This window comes from Bos javanicus, chromosome 26 (genome assembly GCF_032452875.1).
Source record: "Bos javanicus breed banteng chromosome 26, ARS-OSU_banteng_1.0, whole genome shotgun sequence".
Classification (NCBI taxonomy): Eukaryota; Metazoa; Chordata; class Mammalia; order Artiodactyla; family Bovidae; genus Bos; species Bos javanicus.
Window position 1 is genome coordinate 42686326 of NC_083893.1, and position 14047 is coordinate 42700372.

A 14047-nucleotide genomic window follows, 5' to 3' on the forward strand; every position below is an offset into this window, starting at 1 on the left:
CCCTTGAAAGCCAGGAGTCCACACTTGGCCTGTATCTTTGGATGCTAAGGCCACAGAGTGGGGTGGGGGGCGGGGAGACGGATGCACTAGGAAATTGGGAGGGCGCGTCCTTCGTCTGTCATGGACTGGAAAAGAGCAGCTCTCCACTGATCTTAGCAGCAGCTTGGCATTTTGGGGAATCTGGGAGGAGCTGGGGGAAGCAGATGGAGGTGGGAGTAGGGGCCTAAGGACAATGATCTGGGGTCTTGGGAAGGTCTCTCCTGCTCAAGTGTCGGCTCCCAGAGCATGGGGACCCCCTTGTCCTCCTCTCCCAGTTGGCTTCATGGACTGCCAGCACTCAGGGAGCCCAGAAAGCCCCGAACAAAACCTTCCTAGGAGAGCAGGGGAGGGGTGCCCATCCCACAGCAGCACGGCAGCCTCTGGCCTCCACTTCTCTAAAAGGCATCTGCTCGCCACTTGCATCACAAAGGGAGGAACAAACTACAAAAAGGAAAAACAGAGAAAAAAACTGTAATTTTTGAACCAAGTGTGTGTCCCTCAGAGATACTGTTAAAGGGAGATAGGACTATAGAGGCTGCCGATCAACAGGTGAGGAGAAAAGAGATTTCTACAAGGAAAGGGAGGCTAGGCCATGAGCTGAGTCACCTGTATGTAAGCAGAGGCCGTAGTTGCATCCACGGGTGGGGACCTGAGGCCACAGCCCTGCTGGCCAGGCCCTCACTGCCTCCTCCTTGATGGGGTGCTGTGATCTGAACCTCCGGAATCAGCCTCCACCCTCCCCGGGGCACCAGGGGTGCCTGGAGCCAATGGGCCCACCTGCGGGTGCACTTGCAGGGCATGGAAAAGCATGTCAGCTTCAGGGTTAAGTCCCCCTTACAGGGACTCCCACATACTACTGCCTCAAGCCCACCCAGGCTGCTTGTGGGTGCAGCTCATCACAGAGGTGTTTCATATGTATTTCTATATTTTTAAACACCAGTATCAAATATTTTGGGCTTCCCAGGTGGCCGACTGGTAAAGAAAAGGTAACGTGTTGGTTGCTCAGTCGTGTCCGACTCTTTGCGACCCCATGGACTGTAGCCCACCAGGCTCCTCTGTTCACGGGATTCTCCAGGCAAAAATACTGGGGTTGGTTGCCATTTCCTTCTCCAGGGGAATCTTACCGATGCAGGGATCGAATCTGGGTCTGCTGCATTGCAGGCCAGTTCTTTATCATCTGAGCCACAGCAGTGGTAAAGAATCCGTCTGCCAGTGCAGGAGACGCAAGTTCGATCCTTGGGTCGGGAAGATCCCCTGGAGAAGAAAATGGAACAAAGAGTTGGACGCGACCTAACGACTAAACAGCAGCAAATCGAGTATTTTAGTAATCAAGCCTTGTCGCACAGTGAACAATGCGCTGTTTTTTTAGTGGGACAAGCAGTCCTGGAAAGTGAGACCTTCCCTTTGCCCTACAGACTCTTGCCGTAAGGACAGCATAAGACAAGCCTGGTCTCGTTTGTACGCCTGTTCGTGGACTACACTTTTTCTGCTCATAAAATACAGTGTCCTATGACATCTCAAGTGTGCATGTCAGATGCTGATAGAATGCCAGTCCCAACCCCCTTCCTGAAGGTAGAGTCCCTTCTGTCCCCATATAAAAGCTAGGACGCAGTCAAGGTATCAGAACTTCCCCAGTGCCATCTGGGATTTAAACCTGGGTTTGTCCTAACCAGTCTGTGCCCTGGGGATTTCACTCCCCATCCCATGGGGTGGGGGGACCTCAGCAGGCAGAAACCCTGCCCTGCGACACCCCTCTTGCCTTGGGTGGATCAATCAGGGTCTTGCCTGGGGCTGAGACAAGTGATGTTTCCAAGGGTTTTCAGGGCAGAGACCCTCAGAGACCCTAGAGGCAGGAACAAAGGGTCAGAAAAGAAGACAGCCATTGCTTCCGACTCCTGCAGCCTCAAAAGGTGCCTGAAGCTCACAGTAGACCATCGCTCCCTCCAAAGAAGAAATGCAGTGATTCTTCCAGTTCTGCGGTGAAAGAGGCTTGGGTCCAGGTGGCCCTGAGGGTGTCACAGGCTGTAGGTGGCACTGAAGCCAGTCAGGCACATACAGCTCCCACTGGTTTCCTGCCCAGGGCACAGACTGGGAGATGGGCAGTCTTTCACTCACCTTCCCACCCAGGAGAGCGGCACCCAGGGAGAGCTCAGATTCTGCTGCCCAAGCTGGTTTCCCGGTTCCCTGCATGACCCTGTCCTGGGTCTTCAGCAGAGCCCAGGCCACAACCTGGAAAGTGGGTCTTATTGTCTCCCATCTCACAGATCAGAGGCTGACAGAGGCCCGGCCCTGCGAACTGACTCGCCCAGGGTCACGCTGCTGGAATTGGGCCTTTGGTTTGCCTCTAAGTCGGTGTTATGTCCATGAGACCATGGTGCAACCTCTTGAGCCTGGATTTGGGTACAAGGCTCACCCAGGGGGCCTGGAGTCTAATTTCCTTCAGGTCCAGACTTGTTTTCTGTGCCAATTCCGGGCTGCTGCTCAAGACTGAGCTTCACTCAACCTCCTTGGATGCTCTTCCACCTGTAACGGGGTTGCCGAGGCCCGGGCTCGGCCTCTGCAGCGTCAAGGGTGGAAGTCTGTTGGGAAGATGGGGTGGATGGAGAGGGGAGGGGTGGGGGGGACATGCTCTGAGCAAGACAAGTTCCTGTGCTTTCTTTTTCAAAAAGTATTTACTTGTCTTTTATATTTTTTTGGTTACCCTGGGTCTTCGTTGCTGAGGGCTGGCTTTCTTTAGTAGAGAGACAGCAGCGAGCAGGGGCTGCTTCCCAGCTGTGGCGGCTTCTTTTCTCGTTGGGGAGAGCAGGTGCACGGGCGCACGGGCTTCAGTAGTTCAAGTGCACAGACTTGGATGCTCCCCGGCACGTGGGATCCTCCAGGACCAGGGGTTGAACCCACGTCCCCTGTGTTGGCAGGTGGATTCCTATCCACTGTACCACCAGGGAACATTAACAGAAATGAAAATCATGGCATCTGATCCCATTGCTTCATGGCAAATAGATGGGGAAACCATGGAAACAGTGACAGACTATTTTCTTGGGCTCCAAAATCACTGTGGACAGTGACCACAACCATGAAATTAAAAGCTGCTTGCTCCTTGGAAGAAAAGCAATGACGAATCTAGAAAGTGGATGAAAAAGCAGAGAAATCGCTTTGCCAACAAAGGTCCATGCAGCCAAAGCTATGGTTTTTCCAGTAGTCATGTTTGAATGAGAGTTGGACAACAAAAATGGCTGAGTGCCAAAGAATTGATGCTTTTGAATTGTGATGTTGGAAAAGACTCTTGAGACTCCCTTAGACAGCAAGGATATCAAACCAGTCAATCTTAAGGAAAAGCAACCCTGAATATTCACAGGAAGGACTCATGCTGAAGCTGAAGCTCCAGTTCTTTGGCCATCTGATACGAAGACCTGACTCATTGAAAAAGACCCTGATGCTGGGAAAGATTGAAGGCAGGAACAGAAGGGGATGACACAGGACGAGATGGTTGGGTGGCATCACGGGCTCAATGGATGAGAGTCTGAGAAAACTCCAGGAAATGGTGAAGGACAGGGAAGCCTGGCATGCTGCAGTCCACGGGGACACAGAGTCAGACATGACTTTGCACCTCAACAACGACCGCCACCACCACCAGCAGGAGAGTCTCTGCTGCGCTTCCTTAAATGGAGCCAAACCCACGTTTACGGGCCAAACAAATGGCTTCTACTCAAATGCAGCCTTGGATTCTAGGCCCAGCCTGGGGTCCCCTGATGGAGCCGTGGGGGCAGGGTGAAGAGGCGCGTGTATGGCCAGGGATATGCCAGGAGTCTGAGCTGTAGGTTGGAGGAGACCCTCTCCTTCCCAGGGCAGGATGGGAAGCCATGAGCTTGCCTGCTCCCTGCGCCCCAGCCCCTTTCCCATGGGGGCTGCTCTGGAGCCCGGTTCCTGAGACGCGGCTGTGCGGGGGCCTGATCTGGTCTGGGGCAAAGTGCTGTTGCTGGGACCACACGCCCCATCGGTCCACTCAGCCAGGACCTCCTGGGAGGTGTGGGTGGGCATGCAGACCTAGCTCGGGTCATCACCACTATCCCTGCGTCTGCCGTTGGTTCACTTTATGGTGTTCACTGAGCAATTACTCTATGCAGATACTGAGGATGGAGCTGTGAATAAATCTGACAAAATTCCATCCTCGTGGCCCCCAAGACCAGTGAAAACAACCAAAGAAATGCTTAATTACAAATGGAGGTAAGAGTTATAATGGAAGGGAACCATCCAACTGTAGAGATTAGTAACCTGGTTGGGGGTGGGGGTAGCTTCTTCAGCTTTTGACCAGAGAGGGCAGCCCCAGAAAGGATGGACATTTGGTCCAGAGTGAGGACAAGTCAACCACACCAAGCTTAGAGGTGCTGGAGGAGAGGGGGACAGAGGCTCGGGCAGAGGGAAGAGCAGGTGTGAAGGCCCTGAGGTGGGAAGCACCCAGGCAGCCAGAGGGATGGAGAGAGGGTCTGCAGGGCTAATGTGAGCCAGGAGAGCCGAGATAAGCCCCCCAAAGGGTCACGCTTGGCCACGGGGTGGTGCCAAGTCTCTGATTCCATATGAACAGAGGGCCCAAAGCCCGGGCATATCAAGAATATGTCTCCAAGGCTGCTCCCGCCATTGCAGAGGATGGCAGAAGGCAGGAAATCAAAAGTCCAGCTAAAACCCCAACACTCACCCATGAGGTCCAGTTGGGTTAATTAGAGCAGGGATAGATGGAGTAACCTGATGAACACCCCCCCCATCCACCCACCCAAGACTGGAGGAAGGAAACTCTAGGGGAGGCTGGGCTGGGCTGGGCTGCAAGGGGCAAGACAGAGTTCAGGTCACAGGTAAGAAGTGGCACCCGTCAGCATCCTCAGTAAGCAGTGGGAATGGCAGGGATGGAGAAAAGGGAGAGGGCCTGCAGGGGTCTTTCCACCTTCCTTCCAGGCCCCCAGTCCCCAATTTCCCTGGGCAACCCCTGGAACAAGAAGCCTCCGTGCAGACAATGGGTCCTTTATGTGGATGTCCGCCCCAAGCTGCGCACAATTGCTGATTCATGAACTAGGCAAGGGCCCCAATGCCCAGGTTGTGTTCCGCTCAAGACATGTGCTGATAGAGGAAATGAGAGCAGCAGACGGATTCGACGGGCAAGGACTGCCTCCTGGTGTCCTACCGGGGTACTGCACACGGCCAGGCCTGGACCCTTCAGGTGATCTGGGGTGACCTGGTGCTCAGAAATCACACAGACGGGGAAGCCGAGGCCCAGGAGCTCCCGGTGACTCAGCTCAGATCCTTTTCTTGAAGCGGGATTTGGGGCAGGGGGAAGTGGAGCAGAAAGTATTTCCCCTGCTGTGTTAAACACCGAGTCTAGGAAATAGAAGAGCCCCAGAGCTGAGGGCAGGGGTGAGCAGGAGTCGGCGTTTGCCCGTTTCCTTCTAGAGCCTGTGGGACACATCTTTTCCCAGTTCCCCGTTCAGTCACATTGTTTCGTACAGCTTGAATTCGGCAGCTGTTGAAGTGCCTGTAGTTAGTCACTGAGTCATGTCTAACTCTTTTTAACTCCATGGCCTGTAACCTGTAACCTCTTCTGTCCATGGGATTTTGCAGGCAAGAATACTGAAGTGGGTTGCCATTTCCTTCTCCAAGGGATGTTCCTGACCCAGGATTCAAACCCTGTGTCTCCTGCATTGGCAGGCGGATTCTTTACCACTGAGCCATCAGTATTTACACCGTGGAGATCAAAACATACAACCAGCACCTCCTCCCACCCACCCCCACCCCATCCCCATCCCTGGGAAGAGCCAGGCTTTCAGCATCAGCCAGCACATCACTGCTCAGGGACCAGTCTCAGCTCAGGAGCTGAGGGTCACTGGCCAAGCATGTGATCTCATCGAGCCTCAGTTTCTGCACATATATTTGGAACCCACTGATTCAACAGCTATCTGATTGCCTATCCTGTGCCAGGCACGATCTTCAGTGTTGGGGTTATAGCACAGCATGAACAGAAGTCCCCACGTTTGTGGAGCCTGTATTCTGGTGGGGAGACAAAAGACGAACAAGAGAAATATAATGTCCATGACGTGGAAAATGATGACAAGAAAGCAAGGTGAAAGAAAAGGGAGTGATGGTGATGGCCTTTGAGCCGGTGGAGGGGTTGGGATGAGGAGAGGCCAGGCTGAGGAGGAGGTGTCTGAACAGTAACTGAGTGATGTGTAGGAGTAAGCCATGAAGGGGAGATGCCCTGGGTGGAGAATCGTCCCAGCCAGAGGCAACCGCAAGGGCAAGGGCCTCAAGATGGCATGGCTAGAGGCTCGATGCACAGAAGAAGGCAGCGAGTCCCTAGTGCTGGAACTGGGGACTGTAGAGGAAGATGAGGTCATGAAAGTGATGGAGGGGCATTTCAGTCTCAGAGTGCAGGAGCCTCAGGGCCTTTTGCAGAGGGAAGTGACATGATCCCATCTGGCATGATCCTTCTGAGTTTTTTGCGGAGAAAAGATCTGCTGGGGGTGGGGGTGAGGTGGGGTGCTTCAGGTTGGGAGAGGCCACCTACAGGGTGACAAGTCAGGATGTGGCTGGAGCGGGGGACACAGGCGGTCTTCATGCATATGTGACATTTTATTTCTTAAGCTGGGTGATATAGGTTTATAATAACGCATTGCACTGTTTTTAAAGCTTTCAGGATCTTAAATAATATGTGTTTTTAAGAAAGGGAGGAAGGGGAAAAAATGAGGAAAAAAATAGGAAAAGAAAAGTAAAGGGATCATGGTTAGAGCCAGCTTCTCCGAGTGCTGAATTGTTCAAACCCAGAGCAATAGAATATTCTCTGGAGTGAACAGATGCGTCCCCACGTCCACACCTCTGGGAAAACGCCCCGGAAGCATGGGCATTGGGGCAAATCCACTCTGACAGTGAATATCACTTGCCAGCAACACACAGCAGCCATAGCCCAGTCCCGATGGGGTGATGAGGAGTAAGTAGCCATCATTGCCGGGCTATTTGATCGATTTGAGTTCTGGAAGCAGAACAATGACTCTCTTTCTCTCTTTTTTTTCACAGTCATCTGGCAAAGTCCACCCAGGGATTCTCACGGCTGCTGAAACTCCAACAGGCAGGGCAAGACCATTTCTTGGAGGCTCATTTGGCCACAGGTTGCTATTTCCCTTTGTCCACATCATTTACTCTTTTCCGAGTGAGAAAGGATTTTAATGTCAAAGACTGACACCTGGATTCTATCAATTTCCCTCCCATTTATTGCCGCGCCACCGCATCCAGCCGGCTGGTGCACACGGCTGAGGACGGCAGCGTGCAATCACGGCCCTCCTCCTTGCCAACGCTGCCCTGCAATTGTTGGCATCCTGTGAAGTCAGTCGCTGGATCTGTTTCCAGGGGTGTCCTTCAGCAGGCGGCAAGAGCCACGAAATCAGTCACACAAATGACCCACCACGTATAAAAAAGCCGCCAATACATCAACAGTCCTTAAAAGCAAGCAACAGTTAAAATAATGACTCGATCAGTAACAGCAGATGCAACAGGCAGCCCGGCAAAGAGACGCCGAGAAAGCAAGTCCCCGGCATTTTACTTCTGATTTACTCTCCACTTAATTTTCTATTCAGGGTAGGAAACATTCTGATGAGCAGATGCTAAAAAAAAAAATGGGAAAAGATTGCCATAACAAGATGAAAGGCGGGTGCCAGGCCATCAGGAGGGGATATTTATGCTCCTAAAGAGATCATTCTCGTGACATCTAATCCATGTGTCTTCTGTGGGGCATGGAGGGCGGGAAGCTGGGGGTTATGGGGGAAGCGTCTGCTTTGCTGTCTCTGGCATTGATGCCAATTGGTCCTGCTCCGGTCTTTGGCTCCTCTTCTTTATACTGGACCCAGAATGGGGAGGGCCCTCCATGTGACGTCACAGAAGCAGCCAATCGACAGCAAGCCTGGACTTGGCATCCGAAGTCCTAGCTGTGTCCTGCGTTTGCTGTGTGACATTGAGCAAGTTGTTGGCCCTCTCTGAGCCTCAGTTTCCCCATCTGTGCAATGGGGTCAGTGATCCCCATGTCACGACGAGATAGGGCTCTGGATATGAACATGCTCTGAGGGCTGAGAAGTTTCCCCAGGGAGCAGTGTAGTGACACAGAGGGCTATATATTGTATCCCCTTTGCTGAGCCCTCTCTTCTCGCAGACCCCTCTGACCTCAGGAGGCTCTGAGGCTAACCAGAAGGCAGGGTGGAGGAGTGATGAGAGGGAACAGAGAGAGGGGAACAGGTCCAGACGATCAGAAGAAGGGGGATGCTCCTGGGTCCAGGGAGAAGCTGATGTTGTATCCCCTCAGCTGGATTCCAGGGCCTTTGGGGTGGACTGGATCATGTCTCCCCTAAAAGAGATGTGTGGGTCCTGACTCCTAGGTGAAAGTGACCTTATCTGGAAGTAAGGTGTCTGCAGATATAATCAACTTAGGGTGATGGCATCCTGGAGTGGGGGCCCCTAAGTCCAGTGGCTGGTGTCCCTATAAGAGAAAAGGGAGACACGGACACACCCAGAGGGAAGATGGTGGCAGAGACTGGATGACGCCTTTGCAAGCAAGGACTTGCCAGAAGCTGGGACAGAGTCAGTGAGGAATCCCTCTGAGTCCCCAGAGGGTGCACCGCCCTTTGTGACACCTTGATTTTGGCCTTTCAGCCTTTGAAACCATGAAAAAATACACTTCCACTCTAAAAATGCTGAGTTTGGTATGGCAGTCCTGGCAATCAAATATACTGCCTGGGTAGAAAGCTCTGGGCCTCAGGGCTGTACCACGGGGTCCCCTGTCTGAGCAGCACTTTGAGGAAAGAGGAGGCCCCCCTCCTTGTGCCACAAGGAATCACCTAGACCTGGGCAGGGCCCGGTCACCAGCGGAACATCATGTCCACTTCCGTGGGGCTGTGGGGATGTGCCACAGCTATCCACAACCGCCAGGATGAGGGCAGTCCTTTTGAGAACGAGCCATCGCAGGCTCTCCGGGGCTGACCAGAGGGGTCTGGGGTCAGGGGCTGCCTGGCTGAGCCCCCCTCCCTTGACAGGTATCCTCCGTGATGACAGATGCTCACGTGTGGGCCAGCCTCCGCGACGGGGTAGAGGAGACCCGAGTCAGGATCAGGCCCGCTGTGAGGTGGGCACAGGGACTCGCAGTGGCCAGTGTTTGCACATTAAAGGAAATGTGGGCGTATTTTGTAGCCCAGCCTGGCTGGACCTCGGCATTTGGATTTGGTGATGCGAGGGTGGGGGGTCAGGCATTATCGTCCTGAACATCTACCGCTCAGGACCTGCTTTCCCAGGCTCTAGGTGTTAGCTTCTTGGGTCCTGAGGCCCGCAGTGTGTGTGCAGCCAACATGTAAACCTCAGGCCCGAGTCCTTGGCTTTGTCGAGCTGCTGTGTCCTTACACACACGTGTGTTTTACGTACAGACGACAAACATTGGGTTCACTGGGAAATGTGACTTCACAGATCATTAAGTGTATTTATTTTCTGACAGTTGCATCCATTCTTTGTGGAATTATTATCTTCCTATAATGTTATTTTTCCATTGTAGCTCAGTTGGTAAAGAATCTGCCTGCAGTGCAGGAGACCTGGGTTCGACTGCTGGGTTGGGAAGATGCCCTGGAGAAGGAAATGGCAACCCACTCCACTGTTCTTGCCTGGAGAATCCCATGGGCAGAGGAGCCTGGGGGGCTACAGTTCATGGGGTTGCAAGAGTCGGACGTGACTTAGCAACTAAAGAAAAGATAATATTATTTTTCCTTTTCATAAAAATATATACAACTCTGAGTGAAAACAAAGAACAAGGGAAATGGAGAAGAAAACAGGCATAAGAGTGAAAAGAGCAGGGTTTGGCGTCAGATGGAATCCAGTCATAGCTTAGCAGATGGGCTTCGTGGCTGTGTGAGCTTGGGCAGGTCACTTCCTCTCTCTGATGACCATGTACACTTCATAGGGTTCTGGGGAAGACGAAATGAAATAATGGATACGGAGGGGCGGGTTCAGCAGGCACTCTAATATTTGTTCCCACGTGTCTTTCGGGAGGTTCTCCACCAAGTGCCTGAAAAGCAGAAGAACTTGGTGAGATGAACGGAGTGTGCCAGGCAGTGGCGTCTGCTTAGATGTGGGCTGTACCGTCATGGCCAAGTTGGAAGCCTCAAAGGTGATGCTAAAACTTAACTGGCGAGGGGCTCCAAGTAGAGGTGAGGTGTGAGGAATCGACTTGTTGAGTCGAGAAGGTGACGAAGTGTCCTGAGTGAAGGGGCATGGGGAGGCGGGGCGGCACGTGGCCTCCAAGTAAAGGAGGCAGGGCTGAGCGGTGGTGGGAAGGCATTTTTCTGTCTTTGCATTTCGGTTCTTTCCAAGGGAAGCTTGAACCACATACACTTCCTCTCCACAGGAGGCAGGAAGGTCAAAGGGACCCTGCAGCTCCTCTGAGCCGCCACCCACACCTGCCGCCTCCTGTTGGGTGAGGATTTGTGACATTGCCCGGTGGGCAGGTGACCGCGCTTCCCAGGTGTCCTGGTGGACTTCCCCCATTCGGGAAGGGCTCCGTGCAGGAAGCACGTCCTCACCGAGTGCCTCAAGCTGCCTAGGTCCTCCTGCAGGTTCAGATGCCTCCCGGGCTGCGCTGGCCAAAGCCCAGAACTGGGCTTTCCTGTCTCCCAGGCGATGGCAGAGGACCGCACTTTGAGGAGCGAGGTTTTAAAGCAACGGGTTTACAACCTCAGTGCAACAGGACAATCACCCAGGGAACCTTTAAAACATATTGGATTCCTGGCCCCACTCAGGCAAATTAAATTATAGCCTTTTAGGAGCAGAGACTGGGAGTGGGCATTTTTTATCATTCCCCAGAAGGTTCTTATGTGCAACCAAAGTTGAGAACTACTGTTCTAGAAGCAGGCCTGGCTCTCTGTTTCCACCTGTGGCTATCCGGGGAGTGGGCTGATTGAACTTGGTGCCAGAATTCTGCTCCACGGACACGATCCCCTTTCCTCCTCCTCCTCCTCCATACCCTCCTCTTTCCCCGGTCTCCTCTGCTCACCTGAGAAACTAGGTCCCCCAAAATGAGCTGCCCTCAAACCTGAGTTTTTCTTTCCAAGGGAGCTTCTTACCAGGCAGTCCATCCGAAAGGAAATCAGTCCTGAATATTCCTTGGAAGGACTGATACTGAAGCTGAAGCTCCAATACCTTGGCCACCTGATGTAAAGAGCTGACTCAGTGGGAAAGACCCTGATGCTGGGAAAGATTGAAGGCAGGAGGAGAAGGGGACGACAGAGGATGAGATGGTTGGATGGCATCACTGACTGTATGGACATGAGTCTGAGTAAGCTCCGGGAGTTGGTGATGGATGGGGAGGCCTGGTGTGCTGCAGTCCATGGGGTCACAAAGGGTCAGACACGACTGAGCGACTGAACTGAACTGAACTTGCATTGGCAGTTCTGGGTATCGGGTATTTCCCCAGTGACCCTTACAGCAGTGCTTTCTTTCCCACCTGGTTATTTTTACTTGTTGAGGGGGCTTCATCACTCTGAACCCTGCAGGGTGGAAGGGGTACAAACATCCCAGTCCTGAAACACCAGCACCCCAGGTCTGTGTGCACTCTGAACCCCTGAGTCACCCACAGTGGGGGCGGGGCAGAGCCTCTTCCTCTGCTGCAGGCAGGGGTGAGGTAGGAGATGGAGAAATAGTGACCCCCTCAGCCCCAAACCTCCTCAGTGCCCCCACCTGTCCCCCAGCCCAGCAGCCTCCCCCAAGCTCTTAACAAGAGGCCAGTCACCAGCCCAGCTCTCACCCACTCCACCCCAGCCACTGGGCAGCCAGTGGGCAACTGGATATTTCCCTCTGGAAGAGACAGCAGGCTGGCGTGAAGGACCCTGCCATCAGTCCAAGTCCCCACAGCCCTTTTCTTTCTTTTTTAATTTCTTGGCCATGCTGTGCATCATGTGGTATCTTTGTTCCCCCACCAGGGATCGGGCCCGCATCCTCTGCATCAGATGTGCTGGAATGCCAAGGAAGTCCCCCACAGGCTTTTGAGTATGGGTTGAACAAGAGTCGTCAGGTCATTGGGGTCACAGATCATGTTTCCTAAGTGTTGAGGGCAAATTCCTCTCCCCTGGAGTGTGGGCTAGACCTGTTGCTCAATTATGACAGTAGACATAGAAAGGAGACAGGAGTGACCACTCAGCAGAGGAGCCTGGCAGGCCCTTCCCTGGCCAAGTGATTAAGGTCAACACCACTCACAGTATCACCGCGATACCACGGACAGCTCGTGCAAAGAGAATACACCTCACCTCTGTATTCTTCTCTCCAATCTACAGCTACACTCCAGTCATGAGAAAATACCAGATAAACCCCAACTGAGGGGCATTTTACAAATGCTTGATCAGTACTCTTCAAAAGTATTTAAGGAAACAAACTATCTAAGAGAACTAAGGAAAAGTGGGAAGCTGTAACAGATAGACCTTCAAATCCTTCCTGGAATAGAAAAAGGACATTAGCAGGAAAATTGTTGTTTCTGAGTTGCTCGGTTGTCTGACTCTTTGTGACACCAGGCTTTGGGCTGCAGTACACCAGGCTTCCCCACCACTCACTATCTCCCAGAGTTTTCTCAAACTCAAGTCCATCCAGTCATCTCATCCTCTGCCACCCTCTTCTCCTCCTGCCCTCAGCCTTTTCCAGCACTAAGGTCTTTTCTAATGAGTCAGCTCTTGGCATCAGATGGCCAAATACTGGAGCTTCAGCTTCAGCATTCGTCCTTCCAATAAATATTTAGGGTTTATTTCCTATAGGGTTGACTGGTTTGATCTCCTTGCTGTTCAAGGGACTCTAGAGAATCTTCTCCAACACCACAGTTGGTAAGCATCAATTCTTCAGCACTCAGCCTTCATTATGGTCCAACTCTCACATCCACATACATGACTACTGGAAAAACCACAGCTTTGACTATACAGACCTTTGTTGGCAAAGTGATGTCTCTCTTTTTTAATATGCTGTCTAAATTTGCCATAGCTTTTCTTCTAAGGAGCAAGTATCTTTTGATTTCATGGCTGCAGTCAGTGTCCACAGTGATTTTGGAGCCCAAGAAAATAAAGCCTGTCACTGTTTGCATTTTTCCCCCACCTATTTGCCATGAAGTGATGGTACTAGACACCATGGTCTTACTGTTTTGAATGTTGACTTTTAAGCCAGCTTTTTCATAATTGGGGAAATTCACATGAGCTCTGCAGTTCATAGTTCCATGCACATTTCTCGGTTTTAATAAATGTCCTCTGGTGCGAGATGCTGATGTCAAGCAAAGCTGGGTGAAGGGGAGAAGAGACCTCTCTGTGCTATCTTTGCAGTTCTTCTCTGAATCGAAACTTATTTCAAAATTTAAAGTTTTTAAAAATATATTGAGGGGGAAAATACATGAGGCGAGGAATGTTCTCTCTCTCTCTCTCTTAAACACTGATCTACAAGGTAGAATCATGAAAGGAGAACAGCTGGCTGCTGGCTGGAGCTGAATTTACTGCTAGGAAACACGGCTGCCTTGCTCTGTTCACTGTGATTTACAGCCAAGGACCCGGACCCCCATCGATCCTCGCTCTGAGCCCCCAGCGCAGGCGCAGGTCCTCTGGGCAAAATCGATGCCTGGAGGTGACTCTGTGCATTTCACTGCCGTCACGGGAATCCAGATTTATGTTTTGCGGAAAATATATCCCAGGCCATGGAAAAGGAGCTGAAAGGGGAGTCAGGACGTCTGGGTTCCAGCTCAGATCTGCCATTTACATCTGTGTGATTTAGGACCATTTACTTTTCGTCTCTAGACCTAAGTTTGGGGAAAGGGTCTCTGTGGCCACTTCCAGCTCTTATCATCAGGTTTCTTTGATTGCAAACAAGAGGCTATGGCCATGGGTAGAAAACCTTGAGTATAAAAGAATTTTATTGGAAGGAATTATGGAAAGGTTGGAGGCTCAGAATGGGCGCCACCAGTATTAATCAAGGTAGAGTC